At 44.1% G+C, this 25,589-nt stretch overlaps 1 long non-coding RNA gene across 1 annotated transcript; it reads left to right on the top strand.

Moving 5' to 3' along the window:
- The first annotated feature begins 1,667 nt into the window (after window positions 1–1,667).
- On the top strand, window positions 1,668–25,255 carry LOC121658947. Its single transcript, XR_006014118.1, has 2 exons — window positions 1,668–1,945; window positions 25,166–25,255. It is a non-coding gene; the product is annotated as an uncharacterized LOC121658947 (long non-coding RNA).
- The last annotated feature ends 334 nt before the right edge of the window (window positions 25,256–25,589 follow it).

Here is a 25,589-nt window from a genome sequence, read left to right as displayed (position 1 = left end):
CAGAGTTCATAATCCAAGGACTGATGTCAGGGCAGAAAATATCAATCAGTACTTTAGGGGTAACACATCCATAAGTCAGCAAGCTGCCTTATAGCAACAGAATCACACTCTTAGGAGGGTTTGTATGGAAGGTACAAAACACATGAGCCCTGGATGACTGGGCAGGGCATAGGGTTTGGACTATGGTGTGATGGCCTAGAGCACAGATGGAGTTTGGTGCCGTGAAATGCAGAGCTTGGAGGAGGTGTCTGGAAGCCTCTCATGGTTGAGGTGTGGTAGCAAATGCATGGAAAGAGCACCAGAGTTTTGAAAGCTAAAATTTACTCCATGAAGAATGGGAGACTGGTTGAGGAATTCAGAACCTCAGTAAGGGAGGCTCTTCATGAGCCTTTGTCAGTGAACCTGATACAGATTTCAGCATCACCAAGCTGAGAATTTGACTAGCAATTTCCAAATCCCCAGTGCTTCACGTGTTGGGAGTCCCAAACAACTGCTCTTTCAGACTCTTGTGTAATTGTGAGTCTTAGCCTCTCCTTGAGGATGATCCAGCTACCTTGTCAAGGAACTGCAACAAGACTGTGCATCTCAGCTGACTTGGTTACACAACATGGAAAACTAATTCCCTCTGCTCTTGAGTGTCCCTAAGGTAATTTTTGGTGCCACAGCCTGAGTTTCTCCCCATAGAAAGGCCAGATATATAAAATTGCTCCTTACCCAGCCTTAAATCCCATTTAAGACCTCAGAATAGATTTGGGAGGATTGTGCTGAAAGGGTGATTGTCACCTTTGGTGGTTGAATCACTGCAATATCTGTGTTGAGCTATGGCACAGCCCGAACACTGAGGGACAAGGGTGAAGATAAGAAATAAATGGCCAATACCTCTTTAAGAATCTACAAGAGCAGAGTAATAAAAAAGAAACACAATAACTCAGACAATAAAAACATTATCTTACAGATTTTGTAGAAACTTTGCCTTAGGGATGCCACCTGGATGTGTTTCACTGACACAGCTGCTCAGACTTTTTTTACCTTTGCTACATAAAAGAATAGTGGCATCTGAACAGCTGTTTGGGTTAATTTTTTAATGCCTTCATTAAGTAAAAATAAAGGCAAATTACATGAATGAGCAATGTGAAACTGCATCCAAAGATGCTTTAAAAACTTTTCAGAATACTTCCTGGACCTCTTCCACAGTAAATATAGGTCTGTTGTCCATAGATAGAGCTGAGTCAGAAGGGCAAGTGGGGCATTTCCATTTGTCTGCTGACCAGGTGTGGCATTATCTGTCCAGCATCTCTTCTCTGTCCAAAGTAAAGACTCCTTTTGATCAGGGCAAATTGGCAGACCTGGTTATATTGAAATCAGTCCACGGTCACCTCACTGACTTCACTGAAGTCACTAAAAATGTCATTAATTAAAACAAGCAAACAATTGAAAAAAGCCATCCTAATTTTGCTTAAATCCCTTCATCCATTCTGGAACTGTCAGTTCTATTGCCTGCCAGGGAACTACTCCCTAAGAAGGTGGTTGAAGGGAGAATGGGAACAGAGCTTATAAGGGTGTCTGAATAGACATCATTTTCCAATGAAAAATGTCATTTTTTTGTTATTTTCAAAATCACTGTGTTGGGGCAAAGGGGGAGGCAGAGGAGTCGGTGCTGATTTGTGCTGCCCCTCCTGACACACAGCACACTGAGAGCATTCCGGGTTGAAAAAGAGTCAGGTTTAACAGGGTGATGGAATGAAACAAGTGGGAGTTGTGATGTTTTTTGTTACCCAGTGTTTCACACACCTCTAGCGGCAAACCCTCTTCGTTGCCAAGACAACCCCGAAGAAATACGAAATCCAGAACAATACCCTGTGTACGAGGAGCCTCGTATTCTCTGGTGCACGCGTTCGTTGTGAATGTCAAGGCAAACGCTGCCCTACCCTCCACAGCGACCCAGGTAAGCCCAGGTAAAGTTATAGGTGATGTCTGTGAGATTATAATGACTTACATTTAGAGATTGTCTTTTGTCCTGGCGTCTACCAAAGCTCGAGGGCTGGCTCTGAGAGTCTGGGCACTGTATTTCTGCAGTGCAGCATTACCCAAGGCTGGCCAGGCAGCACCAGCAGGATTCCTGAGGCTGTAGTGCCAGTAAGTCAGGGCTGGAGAGCTCTCTCTGCTCTCCCCAGCCAGTGCTGCATGTGAAGGTGTCTGCAGCGAGCAAGGGATGCCAGCCTGTCGTGATCTGCCTTTACAGCGGTTTCTAAAGATTTCTCAGGCAGCTGAATGCAAGGTTGTGCAGCCATAAAGGTCTTTTTGCTCCATAACTGGGATATATCAAGCTGTGCTCTGTCTCTAGGTCAAAGGAAATAGAAATGTGACTTAAGCCTCTTTGCTTAAGGTCTTGGCTCAGTGCAGGACAGTGGAAGGTCTGGAGCTTTGGGTTTGTTAATGCTTATTTATTTAAACCCGATGATTGAACCTCGGACAAAGGTCCAGGAGGTCAGAATAAATATCTGCAGAGACGCTTAGGGCACCCTCTTGCAGGCAGGAGCCCCAGGAACTTTTTTGTTTCCCAGAGAAATGTTATGTGCAGTTTGCAACGTTTAAGTTTTGCTTTTCCAAACTGTCTCCAAGTCATCTTTAAGATTCCCATTATATTCCCAGGGACAGGTAATAAGTGATAACCTTTTTCTGAAGAATGCCAGAAATAGTCGTTTTGCTATGCTTGAAGTTGTCATTGACTTCCTTGTTAGGAATGGCTACACCCTTAAGAAGTAATGTCAGCTCCCCATTTGGTTAAAGCTCTTTGATAAATGGGGGAGCAGCACTTGGAGCAGGGGACACTGGATTCCACATAGCAATGCATCCATTTTGCTGTGCACCCTGTGTGAAGACGAATCCATTTTAGCCTGCATTGAATCATAGCAGCATCCCAAAAGTAAGCAGGAGAAATGCCGACATCTTTTGTATCCTTTCATTCTTTGGCTCTCTTGCTCCCTCGGTTCTGTCCTTTTGTATCAGCTGCCTATCAGATGTTCCCAGCAGGAAACTTGGCAGCTTTACGGTGTATCCTGATGAACATGGTCTTTACGTGGACAGGGAACCCTGGGGTATTGCAGCTTCCTCTCTTCTGCTGTACTTCTAGAACCACATCATATTACTCCTTTTGCAATTTTATGCTGAGAGCCAACTCCGGGATTTTGGGCTCTGAAAAACAGGTAGCAAGCAGTGGTAATTTGGTATGACAGGAGCACCAAGCCAGCAGAACAAACCAGTTGGTGCTGACAACTCCGTGTCTATACTATTGACACTTGGGGGTTTTAACCTGAGACTAGCATGAGTTTAGTCCTGTAAGCTGAGCTCTGAAACTTTGTGATATGAAGTGAAGCACAGTCAGTCAGGGATTCACTTCAGAAACTTACCTGTTCCAGAATAAGACACAGATGTAGATTAGCATTTGTGGAACAGAGGGTCAAACTAATCAGTGCTGAATAACAAGTGTTGCATATTTGAACATCATAGCAAGACACTCTGAAGCAGAGCTGGTTCTACTTTGACAGCTCCATCAGCATGTCCAGAGCTTCAGCTTCCATGGCCGTGACAGTCTCTCCCTGACTGTGGGAGAAGAAGCCTTATGAATGAGACTTCAAGCAGCAACCTCAGAAGCAACAGTTCTGCACTATGCCTCCTTTGTTTTCCTGAAGAACAAACTCTACAATGCACTGAGAACCATCACACCTTCATCCTGTTAAAAGACACATCCTGTTAGAGCTTCAGGTGAGGTATCCCTGAGCTCAGGCCACTCTTATCCTCTTTTAGCACCTTAGAAACAAGCTGAAAACTCCTTGCTGCTCAGGAACAAAGGAGGTATGTGAAAGAACTGCAATTTCATAAACTGTCGAGTGGGAGTTGGAGCTATTATAGAACATCCCGTTCCAAAAGGAAACAAATGACAGCCTGACGCTGCCGGGTAGTAGTGACGTGTGCGGCCGCAGAGTGAGTCAGTCTGTGTGAGATTCAGATATGGACCTAGAGGGAAAACATTTGTGGCAGCAGGACCGATCACATGCTCATAGATGGAATTACCTCAGCTCATTTTTCACGCGTGTGTTAATGTATTTGCTGCGCTTCTTCAGCAAAAGGCAAAGAGCACAGAGGAAACAGTCGCGTGTAGGAGCTGCTCTATCTGTCTCTTCTTGCAGCCTCCTGCTTCCCACCCACACTCCTGCACAGCCAGTGATAATGTATCACGAGCTGTGTTTTGGTATAGCACTGTTTCGTTCAGTAAGATGGAATGTGCTGTTGTTATTTTTGTTATTATTTGTGTTACTTGGAATCCCAGCATAGCTCCAAAGGCATAGGTGAATTGGACAATTAAGTGAATTATTGTGAAATTATTTAGTTTATCAGTGAAGTGATGTCTTGCTTTAATAGCTTAGAGCTCAGATCAATGCTTGTATTCATTTAAAAATGAAAACTGAAGCCTAAGGATCCTTTTAAGGCCTGAAAGGAGTCTGTAGAGCTGAATCTGTGGTACGTGGGGGATGTGTAATGATGTATAAATTGTGAAATGAATTGGCTGTTTACTGGAAAATTATGGTGATCTCCTGGTTGTGGTCCAAGATAAGAGACCTTGGCCATGGTTTAAGGACAAGAAAGCTTCAGTAGTAATTCTACCTTGAGATGTTCCCATCTCAGCTTTTTTCCACACTGTTTTACTCCAGCTCAGCCCCCTCCCAGCTGCATCTAAACAACTCTTCGTGTGAATTTGCAGCAAGCCACATCAGGAATTGCTGATGGTTAAGACTCTGAACAAGACAGCCTGTAAAATAGAAAGGATTTTACTTTTTTTCTTCTTTGTGTATGTGTTTTGGTTTGGTTTTTGGTTTTGCATTTTGCTTCAGCTAGATCAGTGCCTGATCAGCATTGCCCCTGGGAACAACAGCTCTGGCCCAGCTGAAAGGCCTGAGTGTTGTGTGGCGGGGGGGACACTGGCAGGGGCTGATGGTGGGAACTCTGCGACAGCACTGCCACCAAAATCTGCAAATCAGGAAACCGTAGCTGGTAAAACATTGCTTCATTCAGCAGCAAAACAGAACAGCTGCTGTGTCTCCAGAAGTTAAAAAAAAAAAGAGGATGTTATTTGGCTACAGAGTGTGTAGAGAGGGTTGGAGGACAAACTGGGGGAAGGATTTGGGTTCAGGGTATAGAAGTCTCATGGATGAAAAAGGCCTCAGAAAGCAGTATCAGGCATCAAGTGTTTCCCATCTCTTGTGCTGAAATCTCATAAGCATACTTCACATTTCATGGAGGTTCAGTCAAATCTAAAGCAGAATTGCAGGTCTGAGTTGTAGTCTAAGCCTCAAACAGCACCAAATTACTGAGCTGAGAGCAAAAGCAGAGCTCTCCTTGCACTGGAACTGAGAAGTTAGGCTTTTTCTTCTCTTTGTACAGTTACCTTATTGATGTTTCAAAGACTGGGAGAGCTCACCTGGCACCCTTTCCCACTAGACATGGAGGGTCTGTGCTGGTGTAGCTGAAGTCCATAGGTGAGCCAACCACTCTGGGATGGCTGTGACCTCCAGCAGCACTAGAAGAAGAAAATTACTAGAAAAAATACTTCATTAGACATTTTGTTTATAGTAAAGCCTTGGCAAACCAGGCCGGCTGCTCCTGCCACAGAGGGAAGGGGACTGGCTTGAAGTAGGTGGGGTGCCTATCTCCCCAAAACGGCAAGCTCAGAGCTGGAGCCATCACCCCGAGTCACCATTATCTGCTGCATCCTTACATGTCCCCTCCTCTGCCCTGGCATGGGTACTCTCCCCTCTTATCAGTGAGATGGCAGCATTTCATTTGCACAGCTGAGTGCTCTTGAACTGACTCTGTGCATCCATCAAGGTCATGAAGTCATTCAATCCCTTGATGTAGCAGCCTCTGGTCAGGAATACAGGACGGCAATGCTGCTGGTGCGGCTGACAACACCAGGGGGATAACTTTCCTGCAGTACTGCAAAGCAGCTTTCCTGGAAGAGGTAATGGTTTGCCAGTATTGCAGAATGGTAATTTTAAGCCCATAAAAGAGCTCTTATTGTAGTCTCAAAGCAGCCTTGAAAACCGGCCGCGCCCTCTCTGTCCCGGGCTCAGATGAAGTGCCAGCGCCGTCAAAGAAAAAGGTGTTCGCAGCATGTGCCGTGTCCCGGCGTGGCTGGCGCAGGTAGTGACAGCCGGCAGGGCTTTAGCACCACGCCGGAGATTCCAGGAGAGGGTTTGCCTGCTGGCAGGCGTGAAAAACAGAGCTTCTGCAGCTGCTCCTCCGATGGCTCACGGATGGCATCCCCCACAACAGACCGCTCGATGCAGCCGTGCTGAGCGATGCTCCCGCCGGCAGTCCCGGCCCTTTGCCTCGGCACAAAGGCCCGCTCCCAGCGAGTGCCAAGGGCAGCTCGAGGAGGGCTGCGAGGGGCTGATGTCACTGCCCGGCCGCGGGTGTGACTCATGCGGGGAACAGAGAGCTCTTCACGGGCCGCTGAAAACACGAGCCCGTGGGAGGGCCTCGCTCCAGGAGGGAATGAGACAAAGGTGCTGGAATGACCCAGGGAGCCCGAAGCACGGGCCACACCTCAGCCCCCAGCACTGAGGGTTGGAAGGAGGCCACCTCCTATTTGGATTTCTTCCCTTGGGTTATTTTGAACAATTCTGCCCTTGCTTTAAGCAAGGATCAGGGTGGGGGAGGATGGATTTATTTGAGAGGAATTCCCTGCACCTTGAGCTGCCTGAATTAGTCAGGAGCAGGGAAGATGGAGCGGAGGAGGATGGTACGTGTCCTGAAAAGCACATAGGCAGGGAGCTCAGGCTCCCCCAGCAGCACGAGCAGTCGTGGCTGAGGCACATCCCTCAATAAGGTACCTCTGTAGGGGGGTCTCGCTGCCCCTAATTCACACTGGTGGAGGTGCACAGTGTCAGGGCAGCGTTCTTAGCAAGGCCCAGGTGAAGCAAATTCCGTGCATGAGAACAGAGATAACCAAACCTGCTGCCGCCAGACAAGGGAGGGGATTCACAGTGCCTGCCAGAGGTGTTATGCCGGAGGGGGAAGGAGCCAGCTGCAGAGCTGATGCTGGTGCCATGCAGGGAACAGGCTCACGGCACCACTTCTCGGTTTGTAAAGTCAATTTCCTAGAAGTGACAGCACTTGTGGTCACAGTGACATGGACAGTGGTTTCTGAATACTTCCGAAAGTCTTTTGAGATTGCCTAAAGAAAAGGATCAAGTACTGATGATGATAGAATGTGTTCTATCTAATTATATGAGTGCTGAAATTGGCTATTTCCCCTTTCTTCCATCATTCTGATATAACTGGATGCAGGAAGACATTCACAAAAGAAATACTGTTTCAGTGAACAACCCCATGCAACCCATTTTGGCAGATTTTCACTGAAGGTTCAGAACCAGCAAATTGAAATAATCCTACAAACTTACATAGAGTCTAAACTGGCCACTGCATCTAATTATTCTAAATAGTTCTTTTATGTCTGCAAGGAACCAAGTGTAACCTTCAGATTTAAATACCATTGAACTGTAGGACTTGGGAAATTCAGATTCTGCTGTACATCAGCTTCTGAGCCTGAAATTAAGATTTGTTATTGTGACTGCACATGCTGGGAATCAGGATGAATAGCAAACATGCAAATTCAGTTCTTAATTACAAGCCACATAGAATCAAAAATAGACAAGCCAGTTCCATTAATGGAGAAGCAAGCAGAACCACAGAGCATGATTTCCTATAGACGTGAGGTCACGCTTGAATGTGGATATGGTAGTCAGGATTTTACAAAACTGCTCAAAAACTGCAAGGCTTCATGGATTCTCTCATGACCAGAGATTTGCACCGTGTTTACTATTTGCTATTCACTAGTATCACTTTTCACTAATAGTCAGGAAAACAATGTCAGGTGACTGGTACAATTCATCAACACATCTAATGAATAGCCAGGACTGAACAGTGGGGCAAAGGGACAGTGAATGCATTCCAGTGGGAAAGTAATGGCCCATGATTTTTCTGGGCAACAAATACATTTTGAAAAATATCAGCTTTATTTTTTGAACTAAGATAGGGTCATGTGCTAAATTTGCAATTAATATTATTTTAAAGAATAGATCAAACAGCTCAAGCAGATTTCCTCTAACTGACAAGTTCCATTAAACAAGAAAGCTCATTCTTAGTAGGAGATTTTAATATAACACTGAGAACAGGGAACAAAACAATGAATGGAAACATATCAGCAGTCAATTTCCTGAGTATTCAAGCCTGCATTATACTTTGTTCTTTGCTACAGCCATGGCCCTGTAATTATCAAGCGTATTCATGGGACTTTTTCCTATTGACACTCAGCGTGAGTGTGGCTGGAAAGAGATTAAGCTTTTGTGGCAGCCATTTGAGTTTGTCTAACTAAAAATAACCTGCAAGGCTGTGGGGAGCTGTATGTCTCAGGGGATTTGTGATGGTCTGCAGAAGCTGTGGGTCACAGGTTCAGACCTGTGTGCATGCAGGGCCCATAGCACTGGACCCCTGTCACTGCAGTCACTGGCACAGTCACAAAGCAGTGACTGATGATGGAGCAGATGCTTCAAGTTGTTCCTCTGTTATATGACTAAGACATGCTTGTTGGACCATGAATGTCATCACTGGGCAAGCCATTGCCTGTTGGCTTTTCCTCAGAAAAGGAGCTTTGTTCCTGCAGGACTTCATCTACTCTTTCCTGTAGACACTATCACTGCTTCTCAAGTGATACTCTGAAATAACTCTAGGCTAGGTTATTCCCTCTCCATGCTACCAGTGGAGCCTCATTTTGTTATGAACCATTGTCTTCGTGCTTCTCATGCACCTTGTGCCTGGGATTCCACTGCCCTGTGGGATTTCTGGGAACCAGCCTCTAGACAGCTTTCTGTGCAGGTTTGCCTCTCTGCAGGTGATATGGAGAGATGTAGTGGAGAGTGAGGAGCAGGGTCTGGAGGCTACTGGTGATGGCTGTGAGGAAGGAATAGGAGTGGTATGTGGCAAATGGACTTCAGGGAGAGGGAACTGTGAGCTGGTAGCATCTCCAATCTGAGGAAGTCCAGAATGTTCATGTTAACACCTCTGGAGCCTTGATTTCATTTGTAATATCCTGGAGTTTCCTTTCCACAGCTGGTCAAAGCTGTGCCCATCCACTATCCAGGCAGGAAATATCTCTCTGAGGGAGCATCATATCTCTTGGCTGTTTGGTGCAAGTGTGGGCAGCAGTTCAGCTCCTCAGCTTGCAGCCTTGCTTCAATCCTCAGGTTTGGGCAGGCACCATGTCTTTTTACACAGTTCCCTGTTTCTGTGTAAACAACCATTTTCGCCAAAGATGGAAAACCAAAATCCTGTTTACTTAGGCTCCTTTGCAGTCCTATAGAGCAAGAGCAGCAGTGCTGGTGTTGTGGCTCAGCTCCAAATCAGGTAATTGCTGTGAATTCTACCCTACTTACACACCCCCCATAGTTTCAATTAGAACAATTGTTTTCATTTTTCTTTCCTGCCCTGTCAAGTATTAATACAGTTGCTGTTAAGCTGCTCGTGTGGTCCCTCACCTAGGTGTTGTGTTTCCATGGTAAAGACAGACATCCTCGTGTGCATACCTGGACCAAATTCCCATCTGCACAGACTGATGTAATTCCATAATAGAGCTGTGTTGATTTGCACCACTTGAAGGTTTTCCTATGCAGAGAGCCACGTTCTGCTCTCTAATTAAAGGCTGTGTATGAATGCCTATGATCTATTAATTTTTCTACTCGCCCTTTAGCTTTGCAAATAACGTGAGGGTAGTCATTCACACTTCTGGTCACAGTGGTGATCCCTAGAGAATACAACATGCCTCCTTTTAATGTGCTTCCCCCCAGCTGTTCAAGAGTGGATCTATAGGGATATCTATAGGGATATCTGAGCTCTTTCACTCTTGGCTGCAGTATGGTAGATGGAGTTCATGATGTGTGATGTTTTATGTTGTGAATTGCTGGAAAATGTGTTATTTGGAAACAAATCTCTCCAAATTTATCAGGAGAATTAAGAATGTGGAAGGATGCCTGAAAGCTATAGAGCAACAGGAGATTACATGCTTGCAGTTTAAGCCACCTGGCATATTGAGCATTCATGTTCACAGCTGAGGGCTGCAGCACTTCTTATGCTGTTTATGTGATCAGGAGACCCTTCCTTTCATCTGATAAAGAACTAGGCTTGAAATGGCACGTGTTTGGGCTGGTGGGCTCTGTGTCACACGGTGGGGTGAGGTTTTTTGTCTGATTTTTCTAGTCTGTCACATGGCCCATCGGATGATTATCAGTGTCATATGCATGTGCTGAATGGATCAATGTTCGTGTGCATGAAGGCTTGAGCAGATCATGGTTGGGTTGCTCTGTTGCTCAAGGCTGTGGTGGCTGGTGTCATGGAGATCATAGTGACTTTGCAGGGAATACAAGTAAGCTGTTATATTCTATGTAAGATAAGCAGGCTTTGCCTTTCCCAGCACTTGTTTTGGACAGTTTTCTGAAATTCACAGAATGCATTCATGGCTCAGTTCTCAGCAGACAAAGAAGCTGGGAACAGATCTTCTGCAAACACTGGGTTGACTCACATAGGAGGCAGTTGAGTTGCCTACCCATATGTGTCTGGCACTATATGGGATATGTGATATATTACAGTGCCTCTGTGTGTCCCACATGAGCTCTGTCTCCAGTAAAAGAGGATGTGAATTTCCTGTAGGTCCTGAATTTTACCTGGCAGCCCTGTGCAGGTGCCTTAGGGGAGTCACAAACTTTTCAAATAGCTCTAGATGCCTCTGTTCAGACACCTTGAACCCACCCACTGGTGAAGTGCTCCAGCTGAACAAATAGCGATAAAATTTGTCTTTTAAATGAGCTGTTGGGAAATTCAAAGATGTAAAATTTTCATTCTAGATTTAAGTTAAGACTACCTCAGTACTGGTGGGACGTGGACTGGCACCTTCACTCCACAGCTGAGTGGTCTGGTTTGGAGAAACCTGGAAACAGAATGAATGGGAAACTGACAGGTGTCTGTCAGCATCTCTCATAGGCAGCAGCATGCTTGAGGAAGCACTGAGGCAGGGCTTTATCAAAGTGCTGGGTTTACATTGTGGTAGCTCCTGCCCTTGAAGCTGCTCTCAGGGTGGTGCAAGGCAGCAGTAATCCCAAAGCCCTTCTCACTATCTCTCTTGTGTTAAAATGTCCAGACATCTGGTCCAGCAGGACATGGTTTATAAAAGTGGTACAAAAAATTGCTTTATACTTCTCAGTCCCATAGAAAGTGCCGAACAGTTTAGCACAAGGCACAGAGACTGTTTTATCTCAACTCTAAATTCTCATTATTTCAGGTAAAACATCTTGACTTTGTCTGTTCTCTCACATTGCTGTGTTTTTCTTAAAAAATAATTTTTATCCATATGGGGAAATATTTTTGTGTCTTCAGCTTCCAAAGGCTTCTGAATTTCTAAAATGACAGCAGCACTGTAGCTCTAAAATGACAGTCAGCGTGCTCTGGAGCTGCCCACCAGTCGTTCTTCCTTGTGCAGTAGCTGTTTGCAGAGTCAGGGCAATTCTTTACATACAGGTTTTTTTCACCCCCTTCATGCAAAACAAAAGGATTTGGTTGTTTTCCCAAAGCAAACAGTCTGTGTCAGCTGTCTTGCACTAACAGAAAAAACAACCAACCAAAACAGCATGAGCTTTTATATCCACGTCCATGAGTGGCAGGTCACAGGTTCCATGCAGAAGCGATGGGGAAGGTAAACAACACAGAGCACGCCGTGTTTGCCATGCCATTCCAGTGCACAGCAAAAGCTGTCCCCAGCCCTTCTCTCTCTTACGCAGCAAATCACATTCTGCTGTGTAAATAGCAGTTAATAAAAAGAAGCCAAATTCTTTACTAGTTTCTGATTTCAGCCCGCCCAAGACGTTTCCCTTGCACGAAAGGCCTGTTGGAGTTTAGGCACTCTGAGCTAAATCAGGGAAAGTTTTAACTCTTGGGCTCAATATGAAAAGAAATCAAACAGGAAGGAATACACCTTTCGTATCGTGCTCTTCCAGAAAGAGAAAGTTCTAATAAGACAAAAGCCCAAAACACCGGAAGGTTTTATTTGTGCTGGTCTGTACGAAGCCAGTTATTATCGTATCAATTGTTTGTGTAGCCACTGTTTACACAAAGTGAAAGATGGCACATAGGAACACGTACCAGCAGTCTGTGTTTTCTGATGAGGCCCTGCAGTGCTAGAGCAGGAGCAGGGAGCTGGCTGCTGTCCAGGTATCCCCTTGGCAGCTCACACTGGGGCTAGAAGGGACTGGCCACCTGAAAATTAGAAGAGCCTTAGGGATCTGCTGCATTTAGATGGCTGCCTCTGTGGGATAAGGTTGGCATTGCCATTTCTTGCCAGCCATGACAGAGGAGGGCTATGGTTTAGTGCCTCATGCCTGGAGGCAGGTGGCCAGGAACAGGGTCTTTAGGCTGCAGTTTTGGTTAGACCAGTTCAGTAAGAGCAGCTCATCAATCCTTGACACTGTGTGATGTTTGCAAAGGGTGTAATTACAGTATCCCGCCCAGCTTTTGCACAGGCTTTAGAGTAGAATGAGCAGATGGAAATCAGGTTTATACCTCCCTCACCTTCTTGAAATCACTTCTCAGAGAATTATTTACCAGGTAGTGTGAGCCTGGGTAAAGTACTCTGTAACGAATCACAATATTGGTGACAGAGACCTGGCCTCAGCTGGGCAAAGAGGGAAAAAGGACAGGTTTGAAATCAGTTTGCTGTTTAACTAGTTGCCAAGGTAGAGGTTTTAACAGAATAGATGATACTGTCCCTTCTTAAATCCTGCTGGCTATATTTCACACCATCTGGAGTTTGTGCAGAGCCCCCCTTGGGAAGGCAGCCAATAAAGAATTACAATAATCTAATCTTGCCATGATAAAAGTGTGAATAACCATTTCAGAGTCTGACTGGAAAACTACCGCAACCTGTCAGTGCTCCTTAGATGGTGGCCAAGAGGGCACCTGATGACACACTGGAAAGTGTGGCTCAGGAGATAAACAGGAGTTGGCTCGTACCAGACACCGAGCTGAAAACAGTCAGATTTTCACCAGCTGAAACAAAGGACAGAAGGAGAATATAACTGCTGGGTTTGGGAGAGGTGACACCCCCTATCCCACTGATCCCCATGGACATTAAGGCACTTGGCACTTTTTGGGAGGGCTGGGGCTGTGTTTTACGGCAGTTGCTCCAGAGACACTATCTTTTAAGCCTTTGCAGCAGTCTCTGCTGGAAGCCTTTGGTTTCACACTTTTAATTGTTTCTCAGATGGAATGAGAGTTGGTCCGGTCTTTGTTTTCCAGTGTTGTGGAGTTCCTATTGGCATTTTTTTCATCCCACCCTGAAAGAGAATTTTCACATAGCTTTCCCCACATTGTTTGCAATCGATGATTTCTCTGTAATGGATACTAAAAATTTTAAATGGCAGCTTTTGGGACTCATTGGTGCTTAGGAGACAAGGAATGTGCTTTAGTGGTGTTCATGGCTTGACAAAAACTTGCTTCTTAGCAGCACCTAAAAAGAATTCCGACATTCACCAACATGAGCATGCTCTTTGCTACCACTTAATTCTCCTTGCACCACACTTTATTTTTGCTTAGTCTGGTGCATTACAGATGCTTCCAATTTCCATCCTGTCTCCTCTTTCAGTCTGGTTGCTACAGGGAGTGACGATAACTACAGAAACCTGTGTCTAACTGTCTGAATAAAACCTGTACTTCACACTGCTTACAGAAAAATTATGCTTCTTTTTCAAGGGATGTTCCCAAAAGAGACACAATTTGAGGCAAAACAGGATGACTTCCCTTGGCAAACAGCAGCCTTTATGCTGCTCCACAGCACCAAAGAACGATGTTCTGTGGCCCTTTTGCACACACTCACAGGTAAAAAAGTGGAAGTAACTTGCCCAAAAGTCCCATCAGCAAATGCTGCCCAAGCCTGGCTTCGTCTTTGTGCAAGTATTTAATTTTCTTTAAAATTCTCCGGCAGCCCATAGCAGGTGCTGCTACTGGGTAAGTGTTGTGAAAGGGTCCCAGAGCAGGGCTTGCTTTTCCTCTCTGTTTAGGTGAAGGCGTTTTCCGATTGTTACCAGCACTGAGGTGTGTGGACCCTTCCAAGGCAGGCTGCTTGGTACATGAGAAGTGATGCAACTTGTGGAACCATGCAAGACTCTTGCTGTCAGTAAGTGGACAAAAGGGACTGTTGGTGGGGGCAAATCCCTCAGTGTCAGCCTGCCTAACCAGCAGCCTGGTTTCTGCTTTGTGCTGGGACTTGGTGTTTTGACTACCTAGAAACTACTCTGGGGTGAAGTACAAGGATATTGATAGGATTCAATCATTGACTTGAGTGATTTCAGCACTTTTTTTCGTCCCATTTTTATTTCTAACCCCATGGCCTTTTGGAGCCACTTTTTAGGCAGCAAGTTTATTAGGGCAGGGATGTGACTTTTAGAAAACTCGTATTTGTTTCAAACCAGCACTACTTCTCTTTTGCTAGTTCAGGTCAGTGGAGTTACATCCCTAAATCCCAGGGAATTAGGACAGGGATAGCCCCTGTAGCACATTCTCTCTGCAGTACCTTGCACAAAGACAAGAGCTATAAAAGAAGTCAGGTGAAGTTTTTGGAGCGGTTATCACCAAGTCATGTACTGATGTGCTGATGGCTTAAATCAGTTGTAAAACATGGACTTCAGAGGAAACAGCCCCAGCAGCACTGCCTGGGGCTTTTAAAGAATCCCATTGCTTGATAATCAAAAGCCCAGTGACAAACTCCTCAGTCCCTTTACTGAGAGTGTGCAGAGCAACCACCATCATTTAAATCACCATCTTGGGTAGCTCAGTGCTTCAGAAAAGGGCAGTTTGCATGCATTGCCCAGAGAAAGAAGATGAGCCCTGATGTGCCATTCCAAACCATGTGCCTGGCCTTTATGGGCCCAGCTGTAGGCAAGGGCTGGGGTGAAGCATGTCGTGGGAAGGCAGATAACACAAACATGAAAGCAGCACAAAACATGAGAGCCTATAAATAGCAGGAAATAAAGAACAATACTGTGATAAAATCCATAAGACAATAAAGACCAATGTGGGAGAGACCATTTCCCCCCCACCCTTCTCCAGAGTTTCTCCTATTTCCCAAAGCTGCAGAGATCATCTGACTGCTGTGTGGTACACACAGCTAAGCACCAACTTAAGTGCTTGGAGCCTTACACAAGTATTTCAAAACCCTGTTCTCTTTTCTTTCTTGATGTCCTGCCATGACTATTGTGGTATTTAAAGACATTTCCAACTCACCAGCTCGTCAGAGCAAGGAGAAAAGAGGGAAGAGGAAGGGGGAAAAAAGCCCTATGGAGATTTATAGTCATTAACAGCCTTTATACGGTTTCAGACATTTTTGTGGTAATTCTTTGGAAGGGACACATCCATGATGAGCTGGGGTTTATTTTGCCACTGGCATAAGAAATTTGACTGATTCCAAGAAAATATTTGCTGTTTACCAAGAAGAGGGTAAAATGGCAATGGATGTGAACTAGGAGCCTTGTTTAAATTTTGGGTCATTCCCAGCTCCTGACCTGGCCCCTTTGAACTGGACCCTGCACAAAGCAAGTCTCTGGCAGCTCCTCTGCAGAGTGAATCTATGGCCATGCAGTGGGCACTGCAAAGCTCCCTCCCTTCACTGGCAGCAGCAACTGAAGATGGTTAATTATCCTGAGAGATATCCATCACTCATAAACCTGCATCTCACAGGAACGTGTCCTGTCAGGAGGCAGCCACTCCATGGGCCCAAAATGTCATGAGGACAGCTCACAAGTACACATATCTCTGTTTAGGAGTATAAACCTCTCTGGAGAATAGATTTTCCCGGGTATTTCTGCATGATCCTGTCCTGTGGTGCCCTAATTTCTGAATCAAATCTTCCAATGGGGTAACACTAACTTGTGTGAATGGCGTTAGGCTGATTTACAGCAGGGGAGGATTGAGGCCTTATTGTAAGGAACAAGAGGATTATACTGGCCTCAGAGTTCATGTCAGAGCTGGGACTGGAACTCAGGGATTACTGAGCAGTTTTCTCAATTGCTTCTGTTAGCTTTAAAGACGGAGTTGTGTTGAGGAAAACCTCCAAGAGTCTGATTTAATGGCAAATCCACTCTTTTTTTCCCCCGACTGGTTCTAAGATGCCTGCCTACTAATGAACGTGGCTTTTTGTGCTCACACAATGGAGTTGCTCCCTCGTGGCCCACCCAATCCTCTTACAGGATCCCACCAGGGAGATGCAAGGACAAGTTTGGAGGTGACGCAGGGCAAGGTGCATTATACAAAAGGTGACTGTTTTGATTCAGAGGGTTCAGAGGTCTGAGGAGTTCTAACTAAAAGGTTGACTGGCTACCACTAGTGCAACATCACACTCCACCGTGTGGCGTGGCTAACAAATGCGGGACTTCTATCACTCCACAGGTGAGGGCTGGATTTCTGCCTACATGGAAGCATGTCCCATATTATGCTCTTCCGCTTTGGGTCCCTTCATGCTCTGTTGTGCAGTTTTCAACTCTGTTTCATGAAGGCAGAAAGCCTCAGATGATCTCCCCTCAAGGCTATGGGCTGCTCCTTCCTTCTGAGGCCATGTTTTGACCTTTACTAATGTTCACGGTTTCCTCCTGCAGAGTAATGGGCCAAATATTCCTGTTCCACCTTTTTTTTTCTTTTTTTAATTTGGTCAGATATGAACATTTTGTGCAGGGAGATGAAGTAATTCAGCCAATTCATATCTTCTGACTCCTACTCAGTGCTTTAACCCATGTTCACCGTCTTTCCTGGACTACTGCAGTGTTTATAAGACATTTGACTTCATTTGGTTTATGAAACTTTTCTTGTTCTCCCTTTCTTGAGCATTAGCCCATGAGGCAGCTTGCATGTTTTTCTGTATCCAACACTTCTTTCTGCCTTTTTTTTCCCCATTTCCAGAAGGACTTGTTCCTTAGAACAGATTAACCACATACTGAGAAAACGAACAGGCCAGATTGTCTAGTGCTCAGCACCCACCGCTGAGGACAGATTTTCCAGAGAACTCAGTTTCCAAGGAGGCATCTAAATAAGTGACAGATACTCAAAGTGGAAATGTGCCCACTTCTTTTAGTGCTCAACTAGTGCTAGAGCTGCTCTGAAAAAACTTGCTCTGATATGGTTGTTCTCCTTCACTTATGCCACAAGACTTCCACATTTCCTCTTTTGTACCCTATTTATGGCTCTCTACCATGTTCACCCTTGTGCCATACTCCATCCCACAGGTCTCAGCTGACCTTCTCCTGCTTGTTGCCATGTCCTTCTGCACCATTGAAACATCAGCATGTACATACACTCACATTTCTGTCAAGGGGCCCATCGGGGCTAATGCCCCCAAATGCAGAACATATGTGCAACATAAATTAATTGTTAAGGCTAATGCTGATTGAAGTTTGGTAATTCAGCCTGCAGGATATACCATATGTTTGAAGTGTATTGTCCAAATTTAGATTTTAAATTCCCAAGGGCAGGGACCACTCCTTCCTCTATGTTTACATAGCATCAATGAGACCAATAGTGCTTAGGTCTGATATACATTAACCTCAGCCAATGCATTGTTAAGTTTAATAATGACTAGTTAACATTAAAGCACAATGGATAAAATACATAGACAAAGGCTTTTTTTGGCAGAGATTTTTGTCATGTTTTTGATGCCAGATTCCTACCCAAGTAAATAGTCTCTGGTCATCTGAATAATTGGCATTTTCTTGAAAAAATCAGCCCTTATATTGCACCATCCTGGTTTTCCCTTGTTCAGCAATTGACACTAAGCCATGGATCACTATTTAGGATAACTTAGCCAGAGCCCACCTAAGTGAAAAGTCTGGAATAGGAAGGCACCTAAATGACATGCCAGACAGTGAACTCAGGGAATCACAGAGCCAGGGTGTAAATGGGCAAAGGAAAACAAAGGTTTTGAATGCAAGAACTTAATGTCATTTCTTATTATTTATCTCGTTACTTTGTAGTTCCCAGAAACCACACTCAAAGGTTACTGTACCCAGGCCCTCCAGCGGGAGCATAAGAGAGCTATAGGAATAAATCCAAACTCCATCTGAACTGACAGGCTGTTTTTCAGTGCTAGTTATGCAACATGTTAGTACCTCTAGGTATAGGACCAGTGGGATTTAAACTTGTACAGCAGATGGTCTGTGCATCATTGCTGGAATGCGCCTGCTGACCCTAGGGCAGAGCCTGAATGGACTTCAAAAGAGAGACTGAGCATGCTTCAAAGTGTTATTGTTTAAATGTTCCACTAAATGGGGACTCCGGAACAAAATATCTAGCTGAGGTCAGTCTGAAAAATGTCAACACACATAATGAGAAAACCGTATGTTGTGTGAGAAAGAATATTTCATAGGGGTATTCTGGCTATTTTGAGTTGGAAAAAAAACACTTTTTTTCATGTGTGTCAGCCAATTGTCATAATCCAAGTGTCTTTCTTCATGAGCTTCATTTGCTTTTGTTGGAAAGAACAAGGTCTGTATGTGAAAGTCATAAATACTTTTGGGAAGTGTGCTTTGTCCACAGACAGGTACACTGGGAGAACCAAAGTTATGGCAAAGGTGTGTTGCAATACAACATTGACATAGCCTTGAAAGCCTCCCTCCCACTCATTTCAGAGCAAAACTTGTGAGGACCTTGTGTTTGGTTTGAGAGTGTGATCCTGTGATTTCTAATCATTACTGAGTTCTGTTTTGTTCCTCCCAAAGCCCATAATGCCTGCTCATAGCATGTTCTTTCTCCAGGGTAATCCACAAGTTTTGGCTTCTCCTAACTCCATTCAGGGAGAATTTCAGTAAGAAAGGGATTGGGTTCATGTTTAAATCAGTAGGTTTAATATCATGAAGAAAGATTTCTTAAGCAAGTCAAGCTCAACAAGATCAAAACTTCAGTAGAAAATTCAGTAGAAAATTCAGCCTTTGACTTGCTGGTCCCCGATCTGCATCTTGGGTGTTGCAAATATCAATGATCTGGTAGCTTTTGGTCTGCAAAAGGTTTCCATGTTGGCCACTGGCAATTCAACATGGGTGGCTAAAACATTATTTCCTTTGCTGGAAGCGAAGAGGAGCAACCTGAAATTTCACAGCATCTTGTCCTGCTGGGGCATGCCTCTATCTTGATGGAAACACATTGCAATAACACACAGATTAAAAGCTAACCCTCCCTGCAGATGTAATAAAGATCCAATGCCAGGAAGAGCAAACAAGACCCATGTTAAATAAAGGGGAGGCTTGTTTCTTTCACATATCAATATTCAGTAAGATCAGCCAACTTGGCACGCTGGGATGAAAAGAAAGCTACCAGACAAGGTAAAAAACTGAAGGACTCTGAAGTGAGGATTCATTAAACCAAGAAGGTAACTTGGGCTTGTTTGTAGATTCTCTGTGTCTTTGTAACATGTTGTAACTGACACAAAACTTGAATAGCAATCAATGTAAGTGGGTCAAAAATAGCATCCACACCCTCCCTGGAGTCCTGGTTGTTGCACCCAGTATCGCTACTCAGCTGTTAGCTGTGGCCCAGATTAAGCAAAAAACCCTGTAACCTTACCTAACCGAGTTGAATTCAGCAAAGCTTTCAGGCTTTTGCTTATCTTCGGTGTATGCTTAACTTCAGTAAGTATAGAAACTCTTTGTTAAATAAGACTTTTAGACCTGCACAGAGCTGATAGAAAATCAGTTTCACCTTTTTTATCCTGTTTGCCAAGTGCTACAAATAGCTGATACTCAATGTGTAGATTGTTGCAACTACTCAGTAGCCAAAACTCAAAAGTGTGTCAGTAAGTTAAAGGTGATCTGTTATCTCAGTGTTCCCAAAGCAGAGTAGTTACAACACATTTCTGATTAACATAATTGGTTTTAGGAATTCTGGTTCCCTGGAAATATTGTCACTCCAAAACAAATGCACCCTGCAAATTCTCCAAACTTGTTAAACTGCTCATGGAGAACAAAAAGTATGAGTCAAGACAAAGTGAGTTTGTGACAAAACTTTGCATAACAGGGAAATAAACTCCAGTAAACCGAAGGAAAATATATTACATCCATTACTCAGTTTGCATTTTTACTCAAGTATAATAGGAGTATAAACATTTTCTGTCATCAGCTTACAAAGCAACTTGTTCTGAAAGTGATGCATGGTGAGAACTTGCATCTAAATTGGGTACATCTAAATTAGACTGAATACAGAACACTCCCAAATGTGGTTTTACTTAGAGCTAGCCAAGGAACACAGAAGAGGGTTCACAAATATTGAAAGAAAAATCACCCCCAAACCTCACAGGCTCCTCCCTCCGTATGCTCATTGTACAGGAGTATTTTGGGGATAGCATGTTTATTTGGGTTTGCACTTTGCAGGCAATGCAGTTCTTGCCGAGAACGTGCTGTTTGGTATTCTCTTAGAGTGCAAAACATGGCCAAGTGTTTTGCTGAACAAGGAAGGACTTATAAATGCACTGGGCGAGGCCTACAGCACTGCAGCTCTGGCTTCAGGAGGTGGCAGGGATTCTTAAAATCCTCTTGCTCATTTACATTAAGTAAACAAACAAAATTCCCAAACCGTGAAGCCCACAAATTATGTATGTAGCCAGGCTATGTAATCACAAGTTCCCCTTATGGTTACTTTTACCTTCCCTCTCACTCAAGCTTTCCTCTGCCTATATTGCTGCTGGTCTTTACTAAGCCCCACATTCTGCAAATATTTATGCGCATGATTTACTTCATGATTTTAAGCAGTTGCAGAGGGTTCAATAGGTGTTAATAGATAATGAGCTAGAACACAATAGAACTGCATATCTGCACAGATCAGACTAAACCTGGTGAAGTACAGCTGTGCAGAAAGTTCAGCACATGGGGAACAGTTTCTAGGGTCTTAGCTTTTAGTAGGGTTTACCAGAGCTGGCATTTGTGTTTGTGTAGCACCTGGCACAAAGAGACTCCAAATCTGACCAGGATCCCTAGATCCCGATATGCTGCAAGTAATGAACTGCTCCAGGCACTATAATTAGGCATCAAACAGCAAGTACTCAGAGTTCACAGACTCTAGCACATGGTATTGCCAATACATCTGCTGACATTCGCATCTGTAGATTGTTCATTCAAACACTGCCTGTTTTGGAATACTAAAACATTCCTACCATCCATCAGCTGCTACCTGACCTCTTTAAAATAAACTTTCTTAATGGGCATGTGCCTGGATCACCAAAGAGACTATCAAACTTGGCACTGCGGAGGGAAAGCCAAGCCTGGTGCTAGTGATGGCTCTGCATTCTTACTCTCAGATATCCTGTCATCAGGTCAAGGTTGTGGCACAGTGACATGGGGCATGAGCCCACTGTCTGCACATTGCCTGTCCAGCATTTAAATCATCATTATTCCAGGAATTTGTTGCACACTGTGGTACAGGGGTACACGTAATATCAACTAAAGGAAAAGTGAATGACTATAAGCACGTTGTCATGGCTTCGGCGGATATTCAGCAGCGACAACAGTGTGCCAGGCTGAGGCGCCCAGCCGGCAGCTGGCAAAGCATGTTTTATGTAGCTTTGTGAGCACAGACTATGCAAATGTATTCAAAGGATGTTCTCGAGGCAAATTGGTTGGAGCTAAATTTGCCCAGATGCTCTTGAATCTGCTTATTAGAGCCCTTAGCTTGAAAATTAGCTGGAACTGATGAGTCAAACCAGAGCTGACTTTAGGATCCTTGCATATTAAGGAAACCACAACCAGATTAAATGTGTGCATGTCTATGTAGCGTGGAAATTCAGCTCTCAATGCCTGATCCCACTATTCCCACAGTGGGGGCTTCACAATGCTTAACATGTGGAGAGCTCCTGGAGAGGCCCGGGCAACTATTTTGCCTTGAGTTTTTAGGTTAAGAGAAAATGAAGAAATAATTTTCTCTTACATCCTGGCTTTTGATTTTTGCACTTGCATTTCGTTTTGCCTGCAGAGGCACTCCCCAGCAGTGAACTCATGCCTTCCCACTCTTGTTACATGTTCCATTACCAAAGGTGAATAATCAAGACAAATATGAAGAATGAGAGAAGTATGTACTCATTTATTCAGATAATGAATGTGAAGGATGAAATCATCTTAATCCTGAACTAAAAACAACTACTTCAGGATCCTGTTATGGTAGCAAAAGGTACTGGAAGGAGGTGGGATTGTGTTGTGTCAATGACAGTAGTACTTTTGTTTCCTTGGACTTCTTTCCCGTATAAGGAGGCTATGAAGGGAAACTATTGGAACCTTTCTTTCACCTGAGTATTGACTCTAAGAAAGAAAACTGTGCGTTGAGCAGTGGTTTAAATCAGTTTCTCCAAGACAATTGGTAGAATGTACCTGCTTGCCCACAGCACGTTTTCACAGACTGACCATACGTTCTCCCCATTTGTGCCACCTCTGCAGTCACTGGCAGAGCTCCAGGGCAGCAGATCTGCCATCCCCCTGCCTCTGTCACCCTATGTCAGACACTAGCTTGGATCAGCCTTGCTCTTGTGGCAGCTACACTGCGTCTGACCCCCGCCTGGGTGTACAAAGGTGGGAAAAGGGTGGGCCATTTCCTGCGCTTAAACAACTGAGCTCTGTTAGCTCAGGGACAATTGAGCCTCTCGTGTTTATACTGTCTTTGTCTGGATAAACTGTATGGACACGGTTCCAATGCAGCCACCAGGAGATTTTCTTGCTGATATTCATGGTGCCAGCATTTCACCCTTAATGTGTATTTGGGGCATCTCCATCTTGAATCAGGACCTCAAGCCTCTTAAAATTTCATTGCAATTATGTTTGGATTTATTCTTTAATATTTTTCTTTTACTGAGGAAACCAAAGCTGAGCATGGTTTTATAACATATGGTCTTCTTCATGCTTTATAGAAGGTAAATGTCACCTCACTGTGGTGCATTTAGTCTACTCAAGTATCCTCAAAGAATTTGACACCAAGGATGTCCCAAGGGATTGGCCTCCCAAGGCCACCCTCTGGGATTTGAGCACTCAGCTCAATGTAAAACTCCAAATATTGCTGAGGCAGAGAGAGGTATTCAGTATCCCACACTTCACAGAACCTGGATGCATTTTGCACACACCAGCTGTGTGTGTAAGGAACTTGGGTTAAATCAGAGAATTTTTCTTTTTTCAGCCTCCAGCTTTTCTATCGGTGTCGCAATGATTGGTCTCCAGCTGTGAGGAAATACAGAAAGCTTCTTATTTAATAAGTTTTGAGTAATCCTCAAGAAGCCAATTCCCCCCTCCCCAAAACGGCACAGTCTGTGTTCCTTCAGAAACATCTTTGTAAATAACACCAGGAACTTAAAATACCTTTCTGGCCCCATAGGGTGGGATAGAACTTATAGTATAGCTGCGCTGACATTCAGTCCATATATACTTATCATTTCCTTCTGAATTTTTTCCTGCCTTCTTGATGGTGTGTTGGATCTGCTAACAGTGGAGAAGGTCCTGTAGAGGTGAGACCGTCTTGTACTCAAGAGATACCAAGAGTTAGACCTGTTGGGATATTTTGCTTGCTTTTGCATTCAGTTTATACATCATCCTGGGATGGCATGCAATTTTTCATCACGAATAACATTTGGAGAAAAAGCTTAGGGAAAACTACAGATTTAAAATAAAAACAAAAATAAGCCCTACCAAACAAACCAACCCTTGTATTTGTCCATAGAGCTTACTGACTAAAAGATAATGGCATAGAAGGTTCCTGGATTTATGAATCCTCAAAAATCCTTTTCTTCCTCAATGGCAGTTATACTCCTGAGAAAAAGTCAGATGCCAGATCTTGCCCTGGCATCTTTTAGTGGATTTTTCCTAAAATAAAGAGGCTTTTCCAAGCCTGGTGGTTTCAGATGGTATGATCAATGTTTATTCATTTGTCCTCTCTTCCCATGGAACTGGCAATGGCTGTTATTTCTTTATCCAATAACACTGTTATGTCTGTTTCTCTAATCTAGCTACTTATATGGTCTCAACCATTGCAGTGTTTGAGCATATCCCAAGAATTAATAAAATAAACCTAAATAAACCCCTTAAAGCAATAACAAACCCTCCTTCCTTCCCAGCCTTATCCTAGGCAAGAGTCTTGAGTTTTTGAGCTTGTGTGTCTGTGAGGAACTTACGGAGGCAAAGCTGAATAGAAGAATGGGTCGTACCTTCAGCTGTGAAAACAGTGTGAAAGGCTGGCACAGGAGAGACCACAATGGTGACCTGGGCTGCTACAAGAGTTTGCCAAAACTAGATGTGCTTCCCCTAGATTTTCTGCCCCTTGACCTCAGCTCAATAGTATTTTCTATGATTCCTGGAATCTGGCAAGTCATAAAATTTATTAGGGGCAGAGGTTAGGCATGGGTTTTTCTTTTGACAAGGAGAACTATTTTTTCTGCCTGGAGATGAGCTGCCCTGATCACTTGTCACTGGAGCAGTTGCTTCTATTTATTCTGACTTCATTTGGATCAAAAGCAGTGTCTCTGTGTGTCTCCTCTCCATCTTTGTCTGGGGATTGTTGTCTATTATTGCTGTGGACACTGTAGTCCCCCAAGACAAAATTTATCCTGCAAATTCAGTCTCTGTTTTAGATAGTTTTCTATCCAGAGGTTGTGAGTAGTTTTTTAATGGCTTGTTGGGAGCCTGGTCTCACCTGTTACCCAGTTTCTGGGCTTTGGACCTGCAGTCCAGCAGAAGGAAAGTTTGATGAGTTTGTGGGTCCAACAGCTTTGGGCAAGAAAGGAAATCCCATGTGCTTGAGATTGCAAATGTGGTGGTGAAGATTTAAGTGCATTAAATCCTACATGAATAAGAACAAGCTGAAGCTCTTTCCAAGAGCTCTGAATCCAAAAACAGCAAATGGAAGAATTACCAATGTATAAAATTATAAATAAACACATGCCAACATTAATTGGAGGAACATGTCCTTCTCACTGACCTTAGCCCGTGTGACTGTATGTCTGCTGTAAAGGACACGAGCCCTTGATTTCTCTGTAACCAATAGACACAAACCTTGTTTCCAGATGAGGGATTAACTGCACGTGAGGAAATAATTGACTGCTGGATCGTGTTTTTCACACACCTCTTTTTAGACCTGGATCAACAAAAAGTAAGTATCATTATATCTCATATTTGTGCTAGAAACGAAGCAATTTGCGTACTTGCAGGAATGAGATACAGTTGTCTCAGAAGTTTTTGTTGGCAATAGAACAGGCAGCTGTCAACACTTCAGCCTAGAAGTAGATGCAGCTCATTAGGACAGTTGGATATCATCAGATTAGCTGGGCTTGGAGATAGGGTGAGACAGGAAAACATATGACAAGAACTGGCATTGCAAACCCTCCCCCTTCAGAAAAACTACCTCAAAACCAAGGAATGTTGTGGTTGATCACAGCCAATATCAATACAATATATCCTAGTCTAAGGGCAGACTTGCCAAGTATTTCA

This window comes from Corvus kubaryi, unplaced genomic scaffold (genome assembly GCF_017639235.1).
Source record: "Corvus kubaryi isolate FWS band 111438036 unplaced genomic scaffold, C.kubaryi_AGA036_p1.0 136, whole genome shotgun sequence".
Classification (NCBI taxonomy): domain Eukaryota; kingdom Metazoa; phylum Chordata; class Aves; order Passeriformes; family Corvidae; genus Corvus; species Corvus kubaryi.
This window is presented reverse-complemented; position numbering and strand designations above follow the sequence as displayed.